Below are 2508 nucleotides of genomic sequence, written 5' to 3' on the forward strand. Positions count from 1 at the left end.
TTTCTGCCATTAATTGCTCTCAGGTTCTGAGGAACGGCGTCCATAACCTGTTGAGAATTTGAAGCCCAGGAGCAAATCTCAAATCCGCCAGCTACATGAACTTTGATGGAATCATTCACAAGCCTCGACGCCATCGTTTTGAAAATGAATGATGGACCTTAACTACCCTGGGATGATCCTGCCCAAATTCTTCTGCACCACTTCTTTCTTTGACGTAAAGTCCGGTGGCTTCAAAAGGTTTCACAAGGCTTTGCAAGGGTTCACAAGGTTTTAAAAGACTTCACAAGGCTTCACAAGGCTTCACAACGTTTCACAAGGCTTCACAAGGCTTCACAATGCTTTATAATGCTTCACAAGGCTTCATAATGCTTCAGAAGGTTTCAAAAGGCTTCAGAATGATTCACAAGGTTTCACAGGCTTCACAATGCTTCACAAGCCTTCACAAGGCTTTACAAGGCTTCACCAGGCTTGCTTCACAATGCTTTATAATGCTTCACAAGGCTTCATAATGCTTCAGAAGGCTTCAGAAGGATTCAAAAGGATTCACAAGGTTTCACAAGGCTTCACAATGCTTCGCAAGCCTTCACAAGGCTTTACAAGGCTTCAACAGGCTTCACAATGCTTTACCAGGCTTCACAAGGCTTCACAATGCTTCATAAGCCTTCACAAGGCTTTAAAAGGTTTCACCAGGCTTCACAATGCTTCATAACGCTTCAGTAGGCTTCACTTCACACGGCTATATAAGGGTTCACAAGGTTTCAAAAGACTTCACAATGCTTCACAAGCCTTCACAATGCTTTACAAGGCTTCACCAGGCTTCACAATGATTTATAATGCATCACTAGGATTCAAAAAGCTTCACAAGGCTTCATAATGCTTGAAAAGGCTTCGCAAGACTTCACAAGGCTTCACAAGGCATCACAATGCTTCATAATGCTTCAGAAGGTTTGACAAGGCCCACAAGACTTCACAAGGCTTCACCAGGCTCGCTTCACAATGCTTTATAATGCTTCACAAGGCTTCTCAAGGCTTCATAATGCTTCAGAAGGCTTCATAATGCTTCAGAAGGCTTCAGAAGGATTCAAAAGGATTCACAAGGTTTCACCAGGATTCACAATGCTTCATAATGCTTCAGTAGACTTCACACGGCTATATAAGGGTTCACAAGGTTTCAAAAGACTTCACAATCCTTCACAAGCCTTCATAATGCTTTACAAGGCTTCACCAGGCTTCACAATGATTTATAATGCATCACAAGGATTCAAAAAGCTTCACAACGCTTCATAATGCTTGAAAAGGCTTCGCAAGGCTTCGCAAGGCTTCGCAAGGCTTCGCAAGGCTTCACAAGGCATCACAATGCTTCATAATGCTTCAGAAGGTTTGACAAGGCCCACAAGGCTTCACAAGACTTCACCAGGCTTCATAATGCTTCAGAAGGCTTCAGAAGGATTCAAAAAGATTCACAAGGTTTCACCAGGATTCACAATGCTTCATAATGCTTCAGTAGGCTTCACACGGCTATATAAGGGTTCACAAGGTTTCAAAAGACTTCACAATGCTTCACAAGCCTTCACAATGCTTTACAAGGCTTCACAATGCTTTATAATGCATCACAAGGATTCAAAAAGCTTCACAAGGCTTCATAATGCTTGAAAAGGCATCACAAGGCTTCTCAAGGCTTCATAATGCTTCAGAAGGCTTCAGAAGGATTCAAAAGGATTCACAAGGCTTCACAATGCTTCGCAAGCCTTCACAAGGCTTTACAAGGCTTCACCAGGCTTCACAATGCGTTACCAGGCTTCGCAAGGCTTCACAATGCTTCATAAGCCTTCACAAGGCTTTAAAAGGTTTCACCAGGCTTCACAATGCTTCATAATGCTTCAGTAGGCTTCACACGGCTTTATAAGGGTTCACAAGGTTTCAAAAGACTTCACAATGCTTCACAAGCCTTCACAATGCTTTACAAGGCTTCACCAGGCTTCACAATGCTTTATAATGCTTCACAAGGATTCAAAAAGCTTCACAAGGCTTCATAATGCTTGAAAAGGCTTCGCAAGGCTTCACAAGGCTTCACCAGGCTTCATAATGTTTCAGAAGGCTTCATAATGCTTTAGAAAGCTTCATAATGCTTCAGAAGTATTCAAAAGGATTCAAAAAGCTTCACAAGGCTTCACAAGGTTTCAGAAGGCTTCACAATATTTCACAAGGCTTCACAAGGCTTCAGAAGGCATCACAAGGCTTCACAAGGTTTCACCAGGATTTACAAGGCTTCAGAAGGCTTCACAAGATTTCCCAAGGCTTCACAAGGCTTCACCAAGACTCCAAGGCTCTACGATTACAAGGATTCAAGGCTTCACAAGGATTTACAAGGCTTCATAATGCTTCAGAAGGTTTCAAAAAGTTTTACAAGGCATCACAAGCCTTCACAAGGATTCACAAGGCTTTATAATGCTTCAGAAAGCTTCACAAGGCTTGACAAGGCTTCACAAAGTTTTACAAGGCTTCACA

The sequence above is a fragment of the Photinus pyralis genome, unplaced genomic scaffold, assembly GCF_008802855.1.
Source record: "Photinus pyralis isolate 1611_PpyrPB1 unplaced genomic scaffold, Ppyr1.3 Ppyr1.4_LG10, whole genome shotgun sequence".
Taxonomy (NCBI): Eukaryota; Metazoa; Arthropoda; class Insecta; order Coleoptera; family Lampyridae; genus Photinus; species Photinus pyralis.